We start from the raw sequence: 26,257 nt of genomic DNA, 5'->3' as shown, positions 1-26,257 counted from the left end.
GGGGGAAGGAGAAGAGGATATTCCCATGTTGTTAGTCTGACCACGACATTTTTGTTAAATATCTAGCCTCAAGTCTTTAAATCATAAGCATGCCTGAGGAAAAGTGCTATTATTAAATGATTGTCAGGTGGTGCTTTAATTGTGATGCAAGCTGCCATCAGCAGAAATATTCAACTGATACTTAACTGAAGATCTCAACACCTCCGGGGGTTGGCAAGTGGGGATCCCAAGATCTCTTTGTAAGTGGTGTTTTCTGTAACAAAGCATAGTGAATTACCAGGGGATCTACAGGAATCTGTTTTACCTAGTTCCTTCTAACATCAGCCAACATGAAAATGTGATCTACATAGTTTACTTTTTTGCATATTGTGGTATAGCAGGGCCAGGGAGCAGTGGGAGAGTGGTAGAAGGGAGATATATAAACCCTAGGCTAATTAAGATGTGGTTCCCTGTAGACTAGGGAGGGTTGCTACAGGTTAATTGGAGCACCTGTGGTGAATTAAGGCCCTGTCAGGAACCTAATAAACCCCCCTGCTTCAGGCAGTCAGGGGTGCAAGGAAGGAGAGAGGACTGGAGTTTTGAGGTGTGTTGCTGAGACTTGTAAAAACAGAGAACTGAAGGAAGGGAGACTTCCTCCTCTAGCATCAAGGACCGAGGGTAACCCTACCAAAGGGGGAAGAGGGTAAGAAACTCACAGGGTTGAGAGGGGCTGGGGCTCAGTGTGAGGAGCAAACCCAGACCCCTCCCCTGCTTCTCTTCTATTCCACCTTCATGCCCCAAGAGCAGGGGCAAGGGGTGGTGTTTTAGCCCCCCCGCCAACAAAATTTTGTCAAAATATATAGTGTTCGAAATAAAATGGAATACTTCACAGCTGAATACAGAGCTATACAGGATAATTCTCAAGTCTAGAATTTTGAAGTCTGCATGGACACTAATTACCCTGCGATGCACATTCAGAAAAAAAGTTGGTATCCTTCCACAAAATCGGAGTTGCAGTTCTACAGCATTCTTTCTTTGTCTGCTTGGTAACCTTATAGTGCTAAGGTGAAAGTAGTTAGTTTTTCTTTTAGGGCTGTCCACTAATTGCATTAATTAAATCGCAATTGCAGTTTTAACCGCACTGTAAAACAACAGAATACCAACTGAAATTTATTAAATAATTTTGGATGTTTTTCTACATCTTCAAATATATTGATTTTAAATTACAACACAGAATATAAAGTGTACAGTGTTCACTTTATATATTTGATTACAAATATTTGCACTGTAAAAATCATAAGGAATAGTATTTTTAAATTCACCTTGTACAAGTACTATAGTGTAATCTCTTATTGTGAAAGTGCAACTTACAAATGTAGGTGTTTGTTTTTGTTTTGTTTTTTTGTTTGTTCCATAACTGCACTCAAAAACAAAACAATAAAAAAACTTTAGCACCTGCATGTCCACTCGGTCCTACTTCTTGTTCAGTCAATCGCTAAGACAAACAAGTTTGTTTACATTTTCGGGAGATAGTGCTGCCCACTTCTTATTTAAAATATCACCTGAAAGTGAGAACAGGCATTCGCATGGCACTTGTGTAGCCGCGTTACAAGGTATTTGCATGCCAGATATGCTAAACATTTGTATGTCCCTTTATGCTTCAGCCACCATTCCAAGGGACATGCTTGCATGCTGATGATGCTCATTTAAAAAAAAAAAAAAGCGTTAATTACATTTGTGACTGAACTCCTTGGGGGAGAATTGTACATCTCCTGTTCAGTTTTACCTGCATTCTGCCATATATTTCATGTTATAGCAGTCTCGGATGATGATCCAGCACATGTTGTTTATTTTAAGAACAGTTTCACTGCAGATTTAACAAAATGCAAAGAAAGTACCAATGTGAGATTCTTAAAGATAGCTACAGCAGTCGACCTCAGGTTTAAGAATCTGAAGTGCTTTCCAAAAATCTGAGAGGGATGAGGTGTGGAACATGCTTTCAGAAGTCTTAAAAGAGCAACATTCCAATGCAGAAACTACAGAACCCGAATCACCAAAAAAGAAAACCACCCTTCTGCTGGTGGCATCTGATTCAGATGATGAAAATGAACATGCATCGGTCCGCACTGCTTTGGATTATCATCTATCAGAACCCGTCGTCAGCATAGATGCATCCTCTAGAATGGTGGCTCAGTACAGTACTTGTACTTCTATTAGGTGAATTGAAAAATACTATTTCCCTTGTTTTTTACAGTGCAAATATTTGCAATAAAAAATAAATATAAAGTGACCACTGTACACTTGGTATTCTGTGTTGTAATTGAAATCAATATATTTGAAAATGTAGAAAACATCCACAAATATTTAAATAAATGGTATTCTATTATTGTTTAACAGTGTGATTAATCATGATTAATTTTTTTAATTGCTTGACAGCCCTAGTTTCTTTTAAAGGTAGTATAGTTGGAGAGAGGTTTAATAGTGAAGAGTGTTACTCTGACAATTTTTACTTTGTAGAATTAACAATTTTGTAAAAGTGTTTGGAATATTATTGTGCATATCTTGTGGCAGATGACTCTGGTTAGTTGCATGATTTTTTTCGCCCAGGATATTTCTGCTAACCTTTTTTTAATATTTTGTGTATTATAAAAGTACTGTAATAATTCAGGTTAGTGCTGTTGCAGCTAATTCCTGATATTTCATTAGCCTTTTGAATTACTTGGATTAAACTTTTCTATAATTTAGTTAGAATTTGTATAACAATCAATGTTTTTATGATGAAAATAGTGGCTGTCCTTAAACTCTTTCAGATCTGAAGACTTAAACTTGTTGTTTTGTATATATACATATTTGTATTCAGACATAGAAGCAGGTTTTATGAACAAATCAATAGCATGAGCTGCATGTAGGAGGTGAGCATGCAAAGGTTACTTTTTTAACCTCAATAATTAACAACTGTTCTCTAGAAAATAGAGTGGTTGGGAGCGTAAGTCTTAATACTTTGTAATAGAATAAACATGCATCTGCTGTGGGGAAAAAAATGGTCCAACTCTGTATACAAAAGCCTGGAAATTCATTGTACCGCTGCTGAGCTGTGACCCTTCAGAAAAGCAGATAGTACACGTGCTTTTGCCTCCACATAAACACCTATAAAAAAAAACCCAATTAATTAAATTGGCACATTAACTTATGATAACTTTCCTCCTCATGCTTGGTGAGTATAAAAATGCTTTTGTTGAATAAGAAAAAAGTGACTTGTTGCAAAAATGTGTTTTGAAGTATTAAAATTGACAAGAGCCTTGGAGGTCTCTCTTCAACTTCCCTATCTTTGTTTTGACATCGCCATAAGTAAGGAACATACTTGAAAAATCATTGAGACAAGCAGTTCAGTGCAGCCAGAGCTTCTGATAAACTCAGCTGTGCTTGGAGAGGGCACAAGAGACTCAGGATCATAACTAAACATTTATGGCTAGACCTTGATTTGTGATATTAAGTACTTAAAAAATAAAGTTACAATAAGATTTTTTTTCTTAATTTTTGCATAATGTATAATAATGCAAACAGCACAGGAATTCCCATAGCTAGGGCCCTACCAAATTCGCGGCCATGAAAAATGTGTCACGGACCATGAAGTCTGGTCTTTGGTCTTCTGTGTGCTTTTACCCTGTACTATACAGATTTCATGGGGGAGACCAGCGTTTCTCAAATTGGGGGTTCTGGCCCAGAAGGGAGTTGTGGAGGGGGGCGTACCAAGGTTATTGTAGGGGGGATCATGGTATTGCCACCCTTACTTCTGCTTTACCTTCAGAGCTGTGTGGCCAGAGAGCGGTGGCTGTTGGTTTGGCTACCAAGCTCTGAAGGCAGCACCCCACCAGCACAGACATGAGTGGCAGTACCACAACACCCCTCCCCCCAGAATAACCTGATGACCCCCCCCCCCACAACTCCTTTTTGGGTCAGGACCCCTACAATTACAAAACCTGAAATTTCAGATTTAAATAGCTGAAATCATTAAATTTGCGGGTTTTTTTTAAATGCTATAACTGAAATTGACCAAAATGGACCGTGAATTTGGTAGGGCCCTATACATGGTAAATCAGACCAGTACTCTAGTCAGGTAAACTGTCTAATAGTAGCCTGCTGCAGAGGAATGTGGCAGGAATTATACTGTGGACAGGTTATCACATAACTGCCCATAGTGAAAACAACTTCCAATTCTCCCAAGTAATTAGGGCAATTGGGACTTACGTTATTTCAGGTGAAGGTTCTTAAGTCTTCTTTAATCCTAACTAACCTAAATTATTGCTATCTGAAAGTTTTGTTACTTCATTGTTCACCCACTTGATATGTTCAAAGAATTCTTATAAAGTAGAGAAACATAATTTTCCTTTGCCAAAGTACTGTTTGCTTGTCCCTTCCACATTATGACTAATGTGTTTTTAAATCTGTTTTTAATGATAGTTTCAGACAATTTACCTTTTCCCAACATAAAGTTCTACTGGTCCGTGATTTCTAGGCTTATCCCTAGCACTTAAAAAAAAATAATAAAAAAATAAAAAAAATAGGTAAAACATTTGCCTGCTATCTTCTTCCGGCCCTCCAGTATGGTAGCAGGTTTTACTGATGGAATGCCACCAACCAATGATTGTCATCAGTTACTTTACTCTCAAATATCTTCAAATTCTGAAGGAATACTGTCTGGTTCTGGTTATTTGTTGCTCTTCAGTTTATCAGCTTGTTACCACCATCCTCCTTTTATTTTAAAAAGCACTTAAATTCCTGACAGTAGCTCATCTTTATTTCAAGAGGACCTCAGGAGTAACACATGGGTTCTTATATCTCTCGTGGTGTTACCTCACCATCCCTGTCTTGGCGCCTGGGTTTTTCTCTTTGGTTCTACAGTCTTCATTGCTTTTGCCTTTCAGCCAAAGAAAAAGACACCCCTTCCAAGTGGAAAAAGCCCAAAATAAAGAAGTAATCTCTAGACTCAGTTCTTCACTCTTGCTAATGCAGGATTGCCCTCCCTGGCTAAACAATGTCTTCATCTTCCCTGGGCTACAGATGCCTTCTGTTTTTTCTCCCTGGGCTCCAGTAGTTCTTTACCCTGTTGATGCAGCAGTTTGAAGGTGTGTTCCTCCAGTTTTCTCTGGAAGCAGAAGCTCAACGCTCCTAAACAAGGGCTTATAACAACAACTGAGCCGCCATCCCACCCCCGTACTATATTGTCTCAGATTTTCCTTCTTCCATCATACCCCTTTGCATCCTTTCACAATCTGTTGTCACAGGCCTTTTCAACAACCCTATTATTGGGGTCAGAGTTTCCTAAGCTCTCTTAGAATCTGGAGAGCAACTCTCTGCCATCTCCCCTGGTCTTTCAGTACCACCACCTGCTCTCCGTTGATGTCTCTGAGCTCCTCCTGGCTTCTGCAGAAAATCTCACCCAACATCTTGATCCAATCCTGGTCTCTGTCCTTCTGAGCCAAGAACAACACGTTATATAATTCTGGCACAGTCACATTGCTCCTGGGTCATATGACCGGTCTAGGACTACATCTCCCATTAGTCCCTCTTGGAAAAACATCTCTCAGAATTCCTCTCCTGTAAAGGCCGAAATCCCCAATAAAAGGCTGATGGGTGGTGCCTGTTCTTAACAGAGCCAGCATACTCTGGTAGTTCTCTCTTCAACATCCTCACTTGTGAAGATGGATGTAAAACTTCTTTGCTGTTTCCTTCTCTTCTTTAATTGTTTCCATTATCCCTTAGTAGGAGTGAAAACATTACCATGATTCATTTGTATTGCAATAGCAACTGATACATCGGCTGCTTGGTAAACTAGATGGAAGCAAACAATAAGCATTGCAGTGCAACCAAATATAGTCTCATGAATCTAGGAACAAAAATGCAGGGTATACTTGTAGGATGGAGGATACTATCGTGGGAAGTAGTGATTGAGAGAGACTTGGGGGCATCATAGTAAATAATCAGCTGAACATAAGCTCTCAGTATGATGCTTTGACCAAAAAGCTAATATCCTTGGATGTATAAAAAGAGGAATATTGAGTAGGAGTAGAGAGGTGTGATGCTGGTGCGACCACTCCTTGAATATTATCTGGGTCTGGTGTCCATAATTTAAGAAGGTTGTTAATAAATTAGAGAGGAGCCATGACAATAAGTAAAGGCTAGGAAAACATTCATTATAGTGATAGAATCAAAGAGCTCAGTCTATTTAGTTATCAAAGAAAAAGCAAAGGGGTGACTTCATCATTGTTTAAGAGTATCTATATGGGAACAGCAGTCTAATAATAAAAAGCTCTTCAGTCTAGTAGACAAAGGTATAACAAGATCCAGTGACTGGAGGTTGAAGCTAGACCAGGGGTTGGCAACCTTTCAGAAGTGGTGTGCCGAGTCTTCATTTATTTAGTCTGATTTAAGGTTTCGCATGCCGGTAATACATTCTAATGTTTTTAGAAGGTCTCTTTCTATAAGTCTATATTATATAACTAAACTATTATATGTAAAGTAAACAAGGTTTTCAAAATGTTTAAGAAGCCTCATTTAAAATTAAATTAAAATGCTGATCTTACACCGCCAGCCTGCTCAGCTTGATGCCAGCCTGGGGTTCTGTTCACCTAGGCTGGCAGTGGGCTGAGCAGGGCCTGTGGCCGGGACCCCAGACTGGGGGGGTGGGGTGGGGTGGTTCAGGGGTCAGGGCAGAGGGCTGGGGAAGGGTGGTTCAGGGGTCAGGGCAGAGGGCTGGGTGTGTGTGTGGGGTTCAGGGCAGAGGGATGGGGCTATGGGGATGCAGGGCAGAAGGCTGGGTGTGTGGGGGGGCTTCAAGGGTCAGGGCAGGGAGCTGCAGGGCAGAAGGCTGAGTGTGTGTGGGGGGGTCAGGGCAGAGGGCTGGGGTGCTCGGCTCGTAGGAGTGCTCCCACCCCCTGCCCTGAGCGGCTCATGGCAGGTGGCTGGAAGGGATGTGCCCCATCCCTACCTCTCTGTGTCCTCTACGGAGCTGTGTACACGCTGCTGTTCTTCCCCCTCTCCCTCGCAAGGGCCATCAGCTGATTGGTGCAGGGAAGGAGAGGGGGCAGGGCAGGGCAGGAAAGCACCATGCTGGGGGAAGAAGCAGGGAAGGGGGAAGCTTGGCTGCCACAGAACCAAGTTTCTGCCTCCTGCCCCTGCAGGGGAGAGCGGTGAGCGGGAGGCTGAGTGGGGCCGGGGGCCGGGATCGCAGCAGGCAGCTGTGTGCTGCTCAAAATCAGCTGGCGTGCTGTAGGTTGCCGACCCCTGAGCTAGACAAATTCAGACCCAAAATTAAGGTTCAGGTTTTTAACAGTTGAGGTAATTATCCACTGGAACAACATATGTAGATTATCCATCACTGGCAATTTTAAAACCAAGGTAGGATGTTTTTCTAAAAAATATGCTCTAGTTCAAACAGGAGTTAATTTAGGCTAGTCCTGTGGCCTGTATTCTGCAAGAGGTCAGACTAGATGATCACAATGGTCCCTTCTGGCCTTATAACTTATGAGTCTATACTCAAATACTGTAGTTAGGATCAAAACTCTTGACTTCATTAGGGCTCTGTATTGGCCCAGAAGTCTGTCTATGTGGATCCAATTGCAGTATTGGGGTCATGATCTGTAAATTTATTGTCATGGGGGTTCCAAGTTGATAGTGATCCTTTTAAAATGACCACTCACTGACACTGTTTTTTAGGAGTCCTAGATGAATATTTACATTTAGAAGTAATAATAATGGAGAGAATTCCAAATGTAATATATTTTTCTTTACAGTATAAGAGCTTGCTAGAGGTTCAAAATGTTTTTTGAAATCTCTCAAAATTCTGATCATAACATTTTCCTAGTTCATCTGAAATGAAGGTCTCAAATTTAAGCTCTAGTTGAGCAGTTAAAATCCTTCTCTAATTTATAACCCTACACAGCCTAAGTGGAAATCTGGGGACAGATTTAGGAGTAGAGTTCCATCCTTGAAAATATTAGTGGTATAACTGTATTGATGAATGGCTTAATAAATCTACCTTGATTAAAGAAGATGGAATCATTTTAGTGATGGAGCCTTTCACTCCATGGAGGCTAAACTAGCCCTTAATCAGAAGGTGGTTGTTAAGGTCAGATTGAGTCACACTGAAGGTTGAGTGTGGAGAAACAGGCAAAATAACTGCCAATATGTATCCATTTGGGGGCTAAACGCAGGATGGCACTCTCCAGGGCTTTGTCTGGCTCCTTTAATCAACATTACATCCATTTGAACTAGCCTATTTACATCTTTTTATAAGCTGTCTTTCATTCTAATGTCCTGATAGTTACACACTGATTTTAATCAGTGTACAACTTTAAAAAAAGGTATTAGTCTCTCACCATTAAGTAGGGCAGAAATGACTAATTTGTAAAGAGCCCCACATAAAAGAAGCATCAGATTACATGCCCAGCAAAATAGGCAGAAGGTAACTAAATATTTGTTTACCTTTTACTTGATACCCATTGTACATTACCTGCAAAAAACCCCAGCACCATGTCCAGTTATTTTCAGTATTAACATTTGATAGACGTGCTTGGTCTGTGGAAATATGTGTAATCAGAGATTTCACTCAATTAATAGAATCACTAGAAACATCATGTCATAGGTGTTGTAATGATGCTTTCTGTAATATGGTAACACTGTATTAAATAAATCTGGTGACTATGGTACATCTACACAGCAATTAAACACCTGTGACTGGCTTGGGTCAGCTGGCTTGGGCTGTGGCTGCAGGGCTGTAAAACTGCTATGTAGATACTTGGGCTGGATTTCGTCCCAGAACCTGGGCTCCAGCCCAACCTTGAATGCCCGAACACTGCAATTAAACAGCAGTATCGCCTGAGACCTGTGAGCCGGAGTCAGTTGACATGAGCCAGGTGTTTAATTGTAGTGTAGACATACAATATATTCCTGTATGATGTCTCTTTAAACAAAAGCTTATTGTTGTAATGATTGTTTTGTTTCTCATTTTTATATGGCAAGGATTAATAAACCTGTTAATACTTTCTTAATTAAATATTTAAAAAAACAAAAAAGCATCAGAGGAAAAAGAGAGTAAGCAGAGATTGCCTAATGGGCAGTCAAGGTGAAGGATAAGTGAGCAAGCATACCTGTTTCAGGAAAAACCTTCATATGCTTAAAGGGCCAATTAGCAGTGGATTCTTCTTAATCTCAGCACTTATTTAGTCCTTTTATTATAGTGACAATGACTCAAAGAGAGAGAGTCACAACAAGATGCTTCAGTACTGGAGCAACTTATCAGATCTAGAGACAATCAATATAGCACATGTGACCATTAGGTCTTCTATTTTCTGTAGTGCATAAGCTATGCAAAATAGGTGTATAGTTGTGTGTGGGCAATACTCATGAAGGCCTTTTCTGGTGTGCTGAATATTATACCTAGGGTCCTACCAAATTCATGGCCATGAAAAACATGTAACAGACCAGGACATCTCTTCTCTTCTCCATCCCCCTGAAATCATGAAATCTGGTCTTTCGTGTACTTTTACCCTAAACTATAAAGATTTCACGGGGGAAAACAGCATTTCTCAAATTGGGGGTCCTGACCCAAAAGGGAGTTGCAGGGGGTGGGTTCACAGTATTGCCTCCCTTACTTCTGTGCTGCCTTCAGAGCTGGGCGGCCAGAGAGTGGCAGCTGCTGACTGAGGGCCCAGCTCTGCAGGCAGCCGTGCAGAAGTAAGGGTGGCAATACCATACCATGCCATCCTTACTTCTTTTGTGGTGCTGGCAGTGGCTCTGCCTTCAGAGCTGGCCTCCTGGCCGGCCAGCAGCTGCTGCAGCTCTCTGGCCGGCCAGCTCTGAAGGCAGCGCTACTGCCAGCAACAGCACAGAAGTAAGGGTAGCAATATTGCAACCCCCTCACCCCTACAATAACCTCGTGACCCCCACCCCACAACACCTTTTTGTGTCAGGACCCTTACATTTACAACAATGTGAAATTTCAGATTTAAATAGCTGAAATCATGAAATTTATGAATTCTAAAATCCTGTCACCGTGAAATTGACCAAAATGGACCTTGAATTTGGTATGAAACTAGTAATACCTTTCAGACATTTGTATGTCTTTTTTCCTGTATTAGTTTTTCGTCTGGTGTTGAGAAGCTTCCCTTCTCATGAATGCTGAAAGATGGAAATTTCTTTCAGACACTTACTGGCCAGAGATATCTGAAAGATGAAAATGGGGTCCCTAGTGAGGAGGTCTGGGGCAGTGCTCTATTGAGAAGCAAGCCACAAGAGCTGTTGGGAGGTGGGTGAATGCGGAATTTTTGCCAGGGTGCTCTCCTTGAACCTTTTGTGAGGATTTTCTTTCTTGTTGCCTCTGGTTAACAGGTGTCTGAAACTTGAAGTTGCACCTCTGTTTAGGCTCTAGAAGGGAGGAAGAATTTTATTTGTTTTCTGCCTCCACAGTTTCCTGGCTACTGAGTGGAGGCAGTGTCTTCTCTACCTTGCACTCCTGGTTGCTATAAAAAGAGGGTGAGGTTTTTGCCACACCACATTTCCTTTAGATTGTGTTTTGGTTTCTGTTTCCCTCATGAATAACTCTTGCAGCTGTTCATAGGCTGTTTCTGGCAGCAGCAATGTGAAATTGACATGGTCTGTGAAGGCTGTAAAGCTGCTCACCAGGCTCTGACTGGCAGCACTAAAGTTGACCAGAGTAAATTAACAAGAATCTTACTGCTGTTTGGCAAAGTAATGAGTAGAAGCAGAGACATCCATGCTGTGTGACTATAGACCCTGGAAGAAGATACTATATTGATTTATACTTGTTTTTTGTTTTAAAGAAATTTAAAAAAAAATTAAAGCTTAAGTGCTGCAAAAATTGATAGCGTAGGTGCCTCTCCTTTGATCAAACTGTGGTTTTATCTGAGGTAAGGTGTTTTGTTTTGTTTTTTTTTTTAATTTAAAGTGTTATTTTCACGTTCTCTGTACACACTCTTTTTAAGGGGATGGGGGAATGGTTTATGTGGAGGCTATAGTATAACAAAAGTCTGTATGGCATTAAATTTGGTGTTGATTTTGTACCTGACAAAGTATGAGTTTTGTTTTTTTACTTAAAATTTTTAGTAGCTCTGTGGGATGGTCTTTTCTGAACCTCTCTCCCCAAAGTTCTTTGACTTTAGAAGGAGAAAGCAAGCTGGAATTTGACATTGTAATGGTAACTGCAGCTACTAGTAAGGTGTGTAATTTTAATTTTTGTTGTTTCCTTTTTTATCAAACTGATTAGAACCCAGAAATAGAGCTTAAATACTGCAGTTTTAAAATAATCCTTTGTAGTCTGAAGGTTATAAACCAGGGGTAGGCAACCTATGGCACGGGTGCCAAAGGCGGCACACAAGCTGATTTTCAGTGGCACTCACGCTGCCTGGGTCCTGGCCAGCGGTCCGGGGGGCTCTGCATTTTAATTTAATTTTAAATGAAGCTTCTTAAACATTTTAAAAACTTTATTTACTTTACATACAACAATACTTTAGTTATATATTATAGACTTATAGAAAGAGATCTTCTAAAAAGATTAAAATCTATTACTGACACGCGAAACCTTAAATTAGAGTGAATAAATGAAGACTCAGCACACCACTTCTGAAAGGTTGCCGACACCTGTTATAAACCATTGGTATTATGTAAACAAAAATTAAAAGGAAATTCTTAGGCTCAAGGCCCTTACTACTTTTGGTTTGGTTTTGTTTTACCATACGTATTCTCTCTGATTTGTACTGTTCAATCCTTTCTTTCATTGTAGGAGATGAAGCATTTGGTAATGGTAGCATTTTTCTTTTTTTGTGAATTGCAGGGAATTGATGAGTTTCCCTTTAGCCATGACAGGGATCAAAATTTTTGTTCTTTGATTATTGGTCCAAGTTCCTTGTTCATACCTTGGTCCTTCTCCTTGTCTTGATAACTCCAAAGCTGCTTCTTTGCTCATTTAACCCTCCTTGTCATATCCCCCAGCTGGTTCTTTCCTCATCAAACACCTGTTCCTTGCTTTCAGGAGCACTGCAGAGCTTCACCATGTCTATGTTTCTGCCATAGTTTCTATTGCTTCTCATCTTTGGCCTACAATTTGCCAACTGTTCTCAACTTGATATACTCCCTTTGTGAGTTTCTTTCTCATCCTGTTGCTGCACCTAGAAAAACCTCCCTGTCCCTGTTTGGAGTTCTTCACCTCTGAATCACTCCTTTAAAACCCTCTTCTTTTGGCTGATTTTCTGCAGATGTTCACTGCTCTGGTACTAGTACTCCTCTATTGCTCTACTTTTATCTCGTATTGAATGGTCCATGTTTTCAAACTTCACCACATTTTGTGTCATGTTAATTTTTTTTTTGGCCTTTGGCATCCCTTTTCCTTATTTTCTCATTATTTAATGTTAATCTTATTTAACATTTTAAAATACTATATATTTACCTTGTTAAAAACTTACAACAGTATATTAACTTACAGAAAGAGCAGAATGGACCGAGTCCATACAAAGAAAATTCATTCTGTGTTCAAAAACAGCAATGATTAAATGCTTTTTCTTCTAAAGTTTTCCAAAGTTACAATTTGAGATTTAGTCATCATTTTAGATTAAAAAAAAAAAAAAAAAGTGAGGAGTCACTGTATTGGAGTGTAGGTTAACACCTTGTTGATTTGTATGAAATGAAAAATAAGAGACTGAGTCATAGGAAAAGAATGGACGTCTAATAGGTGAATGAAGAAGTGGCAGAGTATGGGGCCACTTTAACTTGGGAGATGTTGAGTTACATTTTTGCTGGTCTGCTAAAGTATTTCTGTCCATCGTAGGTTGCAGGGTATAGAGCCTTAAAATATGTTTACCATCTTGCTTCCCTCTTTCTCTCTGACCCCCAACTGTTACATCATGATTTTAGCAGCTGATATCTATTTCAAGATCTGTTGGTTAGAGATGCCCATATTTCCAGTGGAATATAGCACCCTTATCTCCTGAGTAAGTACCCCCTGGTCAGTTAGCCTTCATGGTGATGGACATTCTTCCTAAATTCCTCACTTCAGAGGTAGATGTGAGATCCCTCCTACAATTTTTTTTTCAAGTGAGAATGCTTTTATTGTTGTGGTACGACAACTACACTCAGAACTCAACATCGCGGATGTTGGCAGATAGAGGAGTCCTCAAGGTTTTCTCTGTGGGTCATCCATTCTATGAATGATTTTTTTTTTTTTTTGCCTTTTCTCACCCAGCTTGGCACAAGTTCTGGGAGGGAGAGGGGTCCTTTATCAGGATTTCAGGAGAACTAGTAAATACTCACATTTTAGTGCTACTTCTACACCGCTAATGGTTAAAGTGGAGTCTCAGTGCTCAGATCAAAGGGGCCTCCACTCCTATTCTTGCTCAGCTCAATGCCCCTGCAGCCCCTCTCCACTCTGCAGAAGCACTGCTTCTGGACACCTGAAATTTGGGCTGGTTTAAACCAGGACCTGGCTTTACAGAGATCCACACGTGGTTGATCTCATGGTACTGTCTCCAGCCAGTGCTGAGCATGACTGCAAGACCCTACTAATAGGTTAGAAAGGAAGGACCTCTTTCTTGCTGTGGCTTTTGGTCCCCTTTTGACTTTCCTGATTACTCTACTCTTCTTAAGGCCACTCAAGTTTTTCTCAATCCCAGCACAGAATCCCCAGGTGGTTCTATATTTAAATGTTCTTTTGATGCTGACAGTGACCCCACACTGTTTCCTCAAGTAAAAAAGCTCCGAGTCCTCAAGAACAACTAGGTGCCTTGCCCCACCTTCCTCGCTCTAGCAGTGGGTTCAGGGTCTTGTGATTGCCAATGGTCCTGGATCCTTCTGTTTTCTTGGTACACCTTATGGTCCCTCAGCCCTCCTCCAGATCTTGTACCAATAAAGGTGAAGCCTTCACTAAGAGGGGCCCAATCATTTTCTTTAATTTATTCCTTTATCACCATTAATATTGCCAAAATCATTATCATCAGGGAAGGCAGAACTCTCCTAATTATCCTCTGACCAATACAACTCCAGTCATCTCTTGCAGTAGGATGAAACTGATGAGCTGGTGGATATTGTTCATTCTGATTTTAAAATAGACAACCCTTCCTCCCATGATCCCTTAACTTGGGACCCTTTCAAGGTGACATGAAAGAAGAAAGGCAAAGTAATCTCAATACCAGAATCCCTGGAGAAGATTGTGGACTTGAATATTCCATCTCATTCAGTCCCAGTACTGTCACAGAAAGATACTAATTCTAGTGGCTGGAGCGGGAGCCCCAAATGATTTTATTGACCAAAAGATGAAGAGGTAACAAGGGGCTTTGCATCCTCTTGATATTGCCCAATAATGGCATTCTAATTAAGTCTGGAGTTCTTAGAGTGGTTGCACATACCCATTCCATTGTAGGTGAGTGCGCATCCAGAGCACGGTTGTCGGAGGTTTTTTTTCTCAGCGGTACCCATCGGGGTGGCTGGAGCACCCTCTGCAGCTGTGTGCCGCTGCATGAAGGCATAAAAGACAGAGCCACCTCCGACCCCTTCAGTTCCTTCTTACCACCTCTTCAATGTGGCTGTAGTGCTTCAAGCATACCAGTAGGGCAGCCAGCACTGAGGGGTGTGTGTGTGTGTGGTGAAAACAATTACATGTTGCATCTTGGGTGAGATTCTATGCTGCTCTTAAAGGCACAGGATAGAACTCTGAGCCCAAGGGTTTATGTGGTCTAACTTGGCTTTAAGGCACCTTTGTGCCCTCCTGAATCTGACCTGCTCTATGGCCCCCAGCATAATTTAGACAGCTCTGAGGCTAAGTTACAGTAGCCTGTCCCTGGCTGCCTGTGGGCCACAGTACAGTGGAAACTCGCAATGGTGTGTGCTACAGCTCTTCCCCTGACTTGCCCTTTCTGCCCCTAGCATGCCACCCTATGCCAAGACTTGCGAGGGGGTCTTTGAAAGGCAGCCTTCCAGCTCTCTTTGAGCTCTAGCAGAAATCATCCCCTGGCCAAATCTGGGACTTCTAAAGAAGCTCTCTTAAACTGTCCCAGCCTTTTTAACTGGCATGAAGGAGCCAGAGTGGTGAGGATCTCATCTCTTGTGTCTACCTCTGAAATGGGGAGCAAAATGTTGAAACTCCATCAGCACTGAGTAATGGAGCAGCAGATACCTACTTGAAGAAGTAAAATTAAAGATAAGAAAAGTAATTTTGCCTTTCTAGCCCTGATATTTTGGATATCATCAGACATTAAAACTGTCACTGCCCCTTCATTACAGTAGTACTTTTTAGTAATTTTTTCTGGTCTTAACATACTGGTAAGTCCTAGCCTTTGGATTATGTATAAAAAACTTCAAGCAAAGTGCTAGCTTGGAGGCATTTTTTGTTATACTGAAAGTAATTAAAGAGATGAAACACATACACTGAACTTCTAGAAAGGTTGAAAATTAGCTTTTAATCCTTCTGTAAATGTTTCCTTCAAGCCTGTGGTACTGTTTGGGTTGCTGTTCATATAATTTTATGAGCACAAGGGGCTATGCATGCTGCCCCACCCCAAGCACCACCCCTGCAGCTCCCATTGGCCAGGAACTGTGGCCAATGGGAATTGCAGGGGCAGAGGGGCCTCTGTGTCGGAGCTGGAGGGGTGACATGCCGCTGCTTCCAGGAGCTGCTTGAGCTATGTGCTGCCTGGAGCCTGCATCCCTGATCTCGTATCGGGGCCCCTCCCCGCCCCAGCCCTGATCCACCTCCTGCCCTCCAAACCCCTTGATCCCTTCACCTCAAACCCCTCAGCCCCACCTGAGAGCCCACACCTCCAGCTGGAGCTGTCAACCCCCTCCATCCCAACCCCCATCCCAGCCTGGAGCCCCTTCCCGCACCCTGAACTCCTCATTTCTGGCCCCACCCCAGAGCCTGCACCCCCTCCTGCACCCTAACCCCAATTTCGTGAGCATTCATGGCCCACCATACAATTTCCATACCCAGGTGTGTCCTCGAGCCAAAAAGTTTGCCCACCCCTGTTGTACATAGTTTCACTGTAGTTAGTTGATAGTATTAGTTAGTCAGTGAAGTCCCAGTTGGAACTTTGCCCTGAGTGGGGCATGCCCTGCTCCCCTGGCTTCAAGCCACGTGTGTGTGTCATGTAGCAGGTTGATGCTGATCAGCGATCCTCACGACAGCTGTCTTAAGTTTCTGGGAGAAAGCCATAGAAAATACAGGTGCCACATCTGTAAAAACTTTCGCCTCTGGACTTAGAAAGAGCGGGATATTGTTATTGATGGAGACCAGTCTTTGTCCGGCAGCTGATCCCTCCACTGTGGCACTCATGCCCAGCACTTCGGCCTTGGCGCGCAGTGCACCGCTGGCACTGGACCTGGCCTGGCTCCGTTCCATCTCGCCTACATTGAAGAAGCGGCAGAAGAAGGAAAGGCCCTTGGCCCCAAAGGACAGAGTGGCCTCTGGCAAAGGACCTATGTCAGGCTATGCGCTTGCTACGTGGTTTCATGGAGGTACCACTGAGGTTAGACTCCCCCAGTCCAGCCAGGGATCCGCCTCCCACCCTGGCAGCGGCAAGGGCTCCCAGCCAGTTATGAAGTGGTTCTGGCAGCTAAAGAGCAAAGCCGACCGGCTCCGCAGGTGCTACTCCAGGGGACCAAAATGGCTTCGCTTGCAACACCAAAGGGGAAAACCACTGGGGTGCTGCAGCACCATAGACTGGTGGAGCACCCCGGGTCACCAGACTGCAGGCGCAAGTCCCCATCAGTGCGACCTCAGACCCTGGCACCGCAACCTAGCTTCCCGTCCAGAAGACCTAGGTTTCGGTCGAGCTCCCCTTCTACTAGGTGAATGACTCCATACTCGTGGTGCCACTTCCTGTACCCCCAATACCAGTGATCATTTGGCCATAGGTCACCTAGATGCCAGTCACCTTCTACCAGAAGGTCTCCTTTTCATCAGTCACTGTCCTGGAGGGGTCGTTCAGGATCTCAGTTTCATTGGCGCTTGCCCTGGTACCGTTCTTCCAGCAGGTGGTGCTACTCTCAGCTGATTTCCTACCAGGGTCAGTAGTCAAACCCAGGTCTCAACAGCCCTGCCGTGGTCACTGGAGGGACAGTGGTCAGGGTTGGACCGTGATTTCAGCCCATTGTGAAGAAGGGGTGACTCCACACAATTTGTAAAATCCTCAAAACCAGGTTATGTCTAAATAATGGCATTTCATCCTGCATAACATTTCTAACCTCTGACCTTTCTTCTTCATCCCCACAGCTAAATGTCTTGTTCAGTCCCTCATCATCTTGTGTTTTGACTATTGCGACATCTTCCTCTTTGGCCGTGACAAATCCCATTTTGCTCTACTTATATCTACTCAGTGTTGCGGCAAAGATTATTTTCCTGGCTTGTCACTTTAATCACATCATCACTCCTCTCTTTGTATTCCTCCACAGGCTCCCTCTTTTCCACCACATCAAACACAAGATATTGTCTTCATTTTTAAGGCTCTTGATGGTCTATCCCTGCTCCACCTCTTACATTGTATCGAGATGTCCATCTGCACTTTTGTTTAACATATTGATGCTAGTCTTGATCTCCCATTTTAAAGTACCTTTTGTGCTTTTATCCCAGGATGAATTGTTTTAAATAGTCAATTTTAATAATGATTTAAATCATCAATTTTAATTATGTTTTGTGTTTGTACATTTTAGTTATTTTTGTAATGAAAAGTTGATTCTCATTGGTTTTTAACCATTAAATCATGTTGACTTGGAACTAAATAAAGATACTTTCTACACTAAATTTGGTACTGCTTCTTGCCAACCTGGAGGATACACTTTATCTCTGCCCATTTATTTAAGCAATTATATAACTTAAAGCTATTCAGATTCTTAATTTTTACATTTTTGTTATCCTAGACAATGGTGAAAGATGCATTTCTTATTTAGTAGATGATTTAATTTTTTTACTTGTGATTTTTGTCAAGCTCTATTTGGATAGAAATTGGAATTCATTTAAATTTGGAAAAATAACATTTGAAAGTTTTTTTTTTTTAGTTAAATAAAACGATCTTAAATTTCCTGGATACATAGGAAGTAAAGATTATCAAAACATGTTATACATATAAAGCCAACTAATTTATTAAATGAAGGAAGTATCTGTAGTTAGTGAACCGAAGTGATTATTTCTGATCACCATGTCCCTCAAAATTTTATAACTAGTAGGTCATGTCCTCTCACACCTAGTTCTTAATAGATTGGAAGAGGAAAACAAGATTTCCTGCCCTTTCAACTCCCAATTGGTTTCTGAAATTTGAACTAGTAATTGAACTCAACTAGATGAATAAACTGAAATGAAGAAAATGGTCTACCTGCAAAAGAGGCTATTGTTACCAAAATCTGGTTTAGCACTTTAACAAACTCTGATTACAGATGTTTAGCCAGTGACTTTCGCCCAGTGGTTTGGTTGTCTGTAAAACGTTAGCAGAAAATATGTACTACTCAGCATTATTTTTAATTGAATTTAAATGATTGTAGTAAATTTAGGCATTAACATATGTTGACAACTTAAATTTTAATTTAAAATAGCTTTATTTTAAAGAACAAAATGTATTTAAGTCTTTTTACCATTGATTTTACCATGATTTTTTGATGGAAAATGTCGTTTCCACAAAATTGAAGTTTACTACAGGAAAATTGAAACAAAATATTTTATTTCAGGTCAATTTGACATTAAACTGCAACTGCCTAGAGTGTCATAGTGCTTCATGGGAGTTGTAGTTCAGGTACTTCATGTTCCCTTTCTTTCCTGTGGGCCTGGGCTCCTTTGCTGGACTACATGTCTGATTATATACTGTGATCTCCCCTCCGACTGAGCCACACAGTGCATCATGGGAGCTGTAGTCCATTAGGGAAGAAACAGGAGATGTGGTATATGAACTAAAACTCCTATGAGGCACCACAGCAGTTTAGTGTCTGTCTAACTGAAGATGAAATGTTCAGCATTTCCAAATTAAAACTTATTTGAAAGTTTTGTTCTGTGAAAATTTTTGATATTTTGACATTGTCCAGTTTCAGGATGAAAACAAATGTATGAAATATTGGAACTTCCCATGGGATGGACATAAGAGTGGCCTTACTGGGTCAGACCAAAGGTCCATCTAGCCCAGTATCCTCTCTTCTGACAGTGGCCAATGCCAAGTGCCCCAGAGGGAATGAACAAAACAGGTAATCATCAAGTGATTCATCCTCTGTCGTTCATTCCCACCTTCTGGCAAATGGGGGCTAGGGACACCAGTCCTGCCCATCCTGGCTAATAGCCATTGATGAACCTATCCTCTATGAATTTAGCTAGTTCTTTTTTGAACCCTGTTATGGTGTCGGCCTTCAAAACATTCTCTGGCAAGGCGTTCCACAGGTTGACTGTGCGTTGTGTGAAGAAATACTTTCTTTTATTTGTTTTAAACCTGCTTCCTGTTAATTTCATTTGGTGACCCCTAGTTCTTGTGTTAGGAGAAGTAGTAAACAGCACTTCCTTATCTACTTTTTCTACATCAGTCATGATTTTATAGACCTCAATCATATCTTCCCCTTAGCCGTCTCTTTTCCAAGCTGAAAAGTTCCAGTCTTATTTATCTCTCCTCATACAGAAGCCATTCCATACCCCAATCATTTTTGTTGCCCTTTTCTGAACCTTTTCCAATTCCAATGTATCTTTTATTGAGATGGGGTGACCACATCTGCACACAGTATTCAAGATGTGGGCATATCAATCGTTTATATAGAGGCAACATATTTTCTGTTCTATTCTCTATCCCTTTCTTAATTATTCCCAGTATTCTGTTCACTTTTTTGACTGCCGCTGCACATTGAGTGGATGTTTTCAGAGAACTATCCACAGTGACTCCCAAGATCTCTTTCTTGAGGCCTGTAACTGCTGGGATCACCTCTAGAGCCCTTTTTAAAAATTGGTGTCACGTTAGCCACCCTCCAGTCATCTGGTACAGCAGCTGATTTAAATGATAGTTACAGACTACAGTTAGTAGTTCTGCAGTTTCACATTTGAATTCCTTCAGAACCCTGGGGTGAATACCATCTGGTCCTGGTGACTTATTGCTGTCAGATGAAGACTCTGACTTTTTGCTCAGTTTTATTGACAATGGTTAGGCATCTGGTTTGCTGTGACCAATGCTTTTCATACTGAAAAATATTTCATTTTTCTTTGAGTGGTGTCCCGGTGGGTTCTCCACTTCAGGTGTGCCTGCACCCGTCCTTTGATCAGAGATTTTTGGTAACAGTACCTGTTCAGCCTACTCATACGCTCCACACATACTCATGCCCTATTCTGAGGCTTTATGGGACTGCATGAGTGAACTTCCCTCAGTTCCTTCTCAACTACATTTTGCCTGAGAGAGTCTAATATTGGCATAGGTGGGGACTGTGCTCTAATATTCAGCTTTTTCTCAAATATTTATCTTGTAGTTATCTTCTAATATAGTTATTAGAACAATCATTTGTTTTTTCTTTTCTTGCTTAAAACAAATCCCTTTTTGTTCATAGAAATAGTTTTATATAGTTAGATTTCTTCTTTTGGGGATAAATTTTTCTTAGTTTTGCTTGGGAATGATGGGCTCCCTGGGATTCCAGAGTTGCCTCTCCTGTCGCGAGACTATTCCGATAAGCGATGGACATTCCCAGTGCCTCTGCCGTCTGGGTGATGTTCGTATCCCCAGTAAGTACTAGATCTGCCCTTCCTTCTAGGGTAGATCCTGAAAAAATAGATAAACTAAGTTTCATCTCCTAATGGTGTAGCAAGCTTTACATCCAGCTTTCGATCCAGAAGCAGAGGACTACTCATACATAGACCTCCCGGTACAACTAGTGCCCTGTCCAGATGAACATCTTGGTCACTGGAGACTGGTAGAGAGGTAGGCAGTTCCCTGGCACCACGTACGTCTATGGTACCCAAGTCCTCATCTACATCTGCCTCTAAGTAGAAGGAGGTAAGGAGTAAATCTCCAAGAAGCTCTTGGTCACTATATAACAAGAAGTTTACTGAGACCTCAAGTTCCAAGGGGAGTTCCATGAAGGCTCTGTGTGAAGCAGGTACCACAAAGGTAAAGAGGAGTCAGTGATACAAGAAGTCATTGCTATAAATTTTGGATACCCATACGCGGAGCAGCACAGACAGGGTTGAAAACACGAAGCCCATCCCTGAACAGCCCTTGCTACCAATAAGAAGAAAAATTAGCAGTACCAAAGACCACTCACCTACCTATGGTAACAAGGTGGCACCAGTGCTTGATACCAGCTGCATTGGGACAGAAACCATTCTCCAGAGGTTCCCACTCAGCAATCTTGAATACCATTGATACAGCAAGAGTTTAGGTGCTCTAAGAATTTGATAATCTCTTCTGAGCTGGAGCCCCCTTTGTCAACAAGTGCTGAGGGTTTGTCAATGTCAAGACTGACTTGGTCACTGACCCCTTCAGCACCGAGAGCAGCACACTCACCCTTGTCTACTCTGCATCAAACAGCTATCTCCCCACTTAGACTAAGTGGAAGAGGACTAATCTCAAATTTTGATGCAGGGTTCCCGTACCTATCTAGAACACATCACTCTACTTCCTATAGACCTTGCTTGGCAGGAACACAGATGGCTGTCCCCACCTATGCCATATGGGCCCTCTCAGTGGCCTTTCTGGGATCTGTGGTTTACATTTAGGTTTACATTGAGGTCCTTTCAACACTGGAGGGAACAGAGAAGAGCCCATTCTCCTCAACTACCATCTATGCCAGAGGAAGAGACCTTTGAGGAGCAAGAGGCAAGGGCTGATAAGGGGGTGACACCTTTTACTAACAAATATCATTTCCTGATAAAGCTGTCATGCCTCCACCGCTTTCTATGGCAGATGACTTCAGGCAGCTAAGTTAACTAATGAAGCGGATTGCTGATGAGCTGCAGATTCCCTTAGAGGAGGTTCAGGAGTCTCACCATAAACTGCTAGATATTTTATACACTTCGACATCTATGAAGATTGCCATTCCAGTCAGTGAAGCTCTGAAAGAGCCCGCTAAGGTGGTTTGGCCAACCCCTGCTACTGCATTGCCTAGCTGCAAGAGGGCAGACAAAAGATATTATTCCATCTAGGGAATCAGACTTTCTATTTTCTCACCCAGCACCAAATACACTAGTAGTGAAGACAGTTAATGAATGAGGCAGACAACATAATTCAGAGTCCATCCTGTACAATAAGGACCACAGGAGGCTCGATCTCTTTGGTCATAAATCCTGTGCTTCAGCCACACTTTAGTTCAGGATAGCAAACCATCAGGCACTCATGGCCAAATATGACTATTTAAATTATAACAAATTCAATTATTTTATTGATCATCTGCCAGAAGAACATCGGAACCAGTTTAAGTCCATTATACAAGAGGGTCACCTCCGGGCCAAGATATCACTCCAGGCATCCTTGGATGCTGCAGATATTGCAGCATGGTCTGTCTCCAGTGAAGTGGTCATGAGAAGAGCATCCTTGCTACAGCTGTTGGGCTTTCCAAGGGAGGCTCAGAACATTGTCTAATATCTCCCCTTTAACTGTCAGAAGCTCTTTGTGGACTCAACGGATACATTTCTACACCCTTTAAAGAACTCGCGAGCCACACTGCAATCCCTAGGGATTTACACTGCTGTAAATAAAAGGAGATTTAGTAGGTTTTGGTTGTAAATAAAGCGCACACAATCTTGTATTCAACGTATTGTAGATCCTCTGAAACCCCTGCCAAAAGACCAAGATACTCAAAAAATAAACCTCTTTCAGCCGCAACTACATCTTCTAAGCTATCCATGTCTTCCACGTGACAGTTTTGATGGCATGGTCGAGAGTCTCAATCATCCAAATGACAAGGTCTTACAGCTGTAACATCTTATCCCCTCCCTCCTTTTGGTTGCCGCCTCTCCCATTTTCAGGATGTATAGGAGCATATAATGTCAGACAAATGGATTTTGGAAGCCATAACATCTGGTTATACTATCCATTTCCCCTCCTTGTCCCTCTTCAGGGATCCTTTCATGCTCAATTGTTAGAGCAAGAGCAATAGAACCAGTTCCTGTGCAGGACAGGGGAAGGGGATTCCATTCAAAACATTTTTCCATTCTCAGAAAGATGGAGGGTGGAGACCCGTTTTAGACCTCAGGACTCTAAAGATGTAAAGCAACAAAAATTCAGGATGCGTATCACTTGCAGCAATAATTCCTTCATTAAAAGTTTGAGAGTTTGATTTGCAACTCTTGTTATACAAGACACACATTTTCATGTCGTTATTCATCCTTCACACAAGAGGTTTCTTTGTTTTCTAATAAACAATGAGCACTGCCAATGCAGGGAGCTTCCATGTGGCCTATCTTTGGCCAAAGATTCTCGCAGTAGTTGTCACTCACCTGTGCTGTTTGGGTATAATCATTTTCCCACACCTAGATGATTGGTTAACTAGAGGTAGATTTTATTAGGAAGTATTGAAATTAGTAAAGATCACATGTTCCTTGTTTCACAGCCTGGGCCTTCAAATTAACTCGAAAAGTCTGTTTTGACTCTGCTACAACATCTAGATTTCATAGGCGCTTCCTTGAATTTAGTGACAGGCAGCGCGTACCTACTGTTTAGCAGATTTCTCACACTAAAAAAAACTCACTAACAAGTGTGGTGTTTTTTTTTTTTTTTTTTTTTTTTTAATGTTACAATTGTTGCCAATTGAAGTTCTCCAAATCTTGTATTCTCTTTGCTCCTCTGTATGTAATAGAAATCAGCCTGGATAGGAGGCTGATGAGGTGATGGTGGCAAAATTGCACAAGTGAGCTTTTAGATATGATTAATTGGTGTCCCTTTTTATCAAGTCATGTAGATGATTTGTGTAATTTTGGACGTACAGTATTTTACATTGGATTTCCTAGAAGAGCTTTGGTTAAATTCTGAAGCTTCAAGAAATAAGTATAACTGGGCCTGTTTTGTTTGACGCTGTAGCTTTTTGATGATCAGATTAAGTTTTTTCACTATTTCATTCTTTTTACTCTGTAAGACCTATGAAGTATGGTACATTTTTCATAGAAAGCAGCAATTTTTTTGCTTAGCTTGTCAGTCTGAAAATTTCCAGAGTGAGAAGCATTTTTCATGTGTATATAAACTATACATTATAAAATAATTGAAAATAATTGTAATTGATATTTTTTAGCACATCACCCCTTTGAGTTCCTCTCCTTATTCCCTCATCATCCATCAAATCACAGTCAAGCTTCATATCCTAACTACTGAGGCCCTTCACAGTTCTGCCCTTCTCTTCTTATCCACTCTTTCCTCTAATCAAATTTCTTTCTCATATGCTTTGCCATTATGATAGCCTGCTTATCCGCTTCTCCCACAGATTTTTTTGTGCTTTCACGTTTTCTCTGAATTGATTCTGTAAGATTACTATCCTTTCCTCCAAAGTGTGTGTGTGTCTGAATATGTATTAAAGTGTAGCAGCACTTATGTGTACATCTGTAAGTGCAACATAACCCCTGGTTAAGGTCACCTAACATCTCCTGTTATAACCGTTCCCACCACTGTCCTGCCCGACCTGCCTGTATTCAGTTGTATATATCTTTAACTGTTTGGGCTGAAATTTTTCAAGCTTGATCAGTGTCTCAGGATGAATTAATTTTTTTTTAAAGTTTAAGAAAAATGGCTTAACTGTTTTTGAGAACAAAATAGGTAACTTTGCCAATATTCAAATTTTTTTCCAATTTTTTCCCCAATTTTTTTTGAACAGCTCTGGCACCTCCATAGGTTAGAAGAAGAACTTCAAATTTGGTAGAAGGATAGTCCTGAGGTTAGAAAAGTGCCTTCTAATGTCTTTAGGCAAAATTTACTGTATTTGATCAAGTTACAAACTAAAGAAAACTGTCATTTGCACGTGTGCTGTTGAACTTTTTAGTAACAATTGTGCCTTAGTTTTCTGAGCGTACTACAGCACTGGGCATGCAAAGCTTTCTGCTTTGTGAGTGCAAAAAGCTCAGATCTATGATACAAGTAAAATAGATGCTTTCTCCTATACATACTTTTAGAAATATTAGAGACACAAGGTGGGTGAGGCAATATCTTTTTTGGACTAACTTCGGTTAGTGAGAGAGAGACAAGCTTACACAGAGCTCTAAATGTTGTCATTTTATGTGTGCAGTGAAGTTGAGTAATGTTTGGCGTGGACTATAGCTTTGAAATTGTTTTTTACATTTAAAATCTTATCTACACTGCACACTCCTTATGGCTGCATGTATAGTAAAATACACTGCACACTCCCTTAGCATGGGTATACATAACAGTGTTGATGGTGAGGCACTGCTTAGCCAAGTAGAGTAAAGACAGGACTGAACCCTTAAGGCATGAATCCTACACAGCTCTACACACAGCCAGGCAGTGCCTAGATGGATGTACTGCTAGTAAAGGTTTTAATAATAAAAATAAATCTTTGGATCCTTAATAAAATTGTTTGGGTTGTGATGATCCAAACATTGTTCAGTGTTGTTTTTTTGAAGCATAAGAATGTATGTGTAGTGTGTTTACTTAAAGGGTTCTTCTATACTGCTTTGTTCATTATGAGATGTTACATTCCACAGGCAAATCATCTTGAGTGGTCTAGGTCTTATGACTGCTGTTAGGTGACTCTGTTCTTTTCTGGCTGACAGATCCTAGAAAATGTTTTAGGGAATTTGCTCCTTTTCACTTAAGATACTGTTATGCAGTTCTGCGTGGATCTAGCTTGTCTCCTTTCCTCTTCAAAGCGTATAGGAGACTATCAGGTGGGCTAGTGAGGAAGTATGAGATGCAGTGGCTTCAGTATGCTAATGACACGCAGTTCTGTATCTGTATTGCACCTGACTCAGCCAGTGCTTTTGAACTTCTGGCCCAGTGTGTAAAGCAAGGATGAGAGCCAGCTGGCTGAAGCTCACTTTGGATAAGACTAAGGTGATTTCTGCTAGGTTGGGGAAAGAACTGGATAGTATGTTGAGACTGATATCTTCCCCCTTTGGCTGAAGGTGTGTTCCTGACATTTGTTGCTCATGTTCGTAATCTGGGATTTATGTTGGAGTCCTAGCTATTGTTAGATGGTCATATAGCAATAGTATGCTGGAACACTTTTTACTATCCTTACCTGGTCAGGAGATCAATTCTTTTTTTAGATGTACCCTTTGATGCTGTGATCCATGCCTTAGGCACTGAGTTGTGCTCTAAATAGAGTTTCA

General features: G+C 41.3%; 1 protein-coding gene across 9 annotated transcripts in view; it reads left to right on the top strand.

The window, feature by feature from the left end:
• FUT8 (fucosyltransferase 8) overlaps positions 1-26,257 on the top strand; it is a 247,885-nt gene that overhangs the window by 7,195 nt on the left and 214,433 nt on the right. The window contains exon 1 of one of the 9 annotated variants that reach the window (XM_039538159.1): positions 549-682. The exons of the other annotated variants lie outside the window; for them this stretch is intronic. The gene's annotated coding sequence lies outside the window, so the exon portion shown is untranslated. Of the gene's footprint in view, positions 1-548; positions 683-26,257 lie in introns of those variants that run through there. 9 annotated transcript variants of the gene reach the window in all.

This window comes from Mauremys reevesii, linkage group 4, assembly GCF_016161935.1.
Source record: "Mauremys reevesii isolate NIE-2019 linkage group 4, ASM1616193v1, whole genome shotgun sequence".
Lineage (NCBI taxonomy): Eukaryota > Metazoa > Chordata > Testudines > Geoemydidae > Mauremys > Mauremys reevesii.
The sequence above is the reverse complement of the archived record's forward strand: the minus strand, read 5'-3'. Positions and strand labels throughout refer to the sequence as shown.